Source organism: Penaeus monodon, chromosome 21 (assembly GCF_015228065.2).
Source record: "Penaeus monodon isolate SGIC_2016 chromosome 21, NSTDA_Pmon_1, whole genome shotgun sequence".
NCBI lineage: Eukaryota > Metazoa > Arthropoda > Malacostraca > Decapoda > Penaeidae > Penaeus > Penaeus monodon.
In genome coordinates, this window is record NC_051406.1 from 31,152,421 (window position 1) to 31,152,711 (window position 291).

The following is a 291-nucleotide window of genomic DNA, read 5'->3' on the forward strand; positions in this document are numbered from 1 at the left end:
GTCGAAATGCAACTTAAGACTATGCTTTATGTCAACTCATTGGCAACATTGGTGTCGAAGGGTTTCTTGCTCGCTGTCGATCGCCAGTCTGATTTTCTTGTTTATCTATTCGCTTCCGACTTCTCTCATTTATCCACCAATCTTATCTACCTCTATCCAGTTAAGTGCCAACACAGGGCGTTGTTCCTTCTACGCTATGGCTTCAGGATTACGATTCTCTCGAAGACGGAGCTGGGGACATTTTCAGGTGGGAATTTTTAAATCGGTTGTTGGCTCGAAGAACATCGTGGG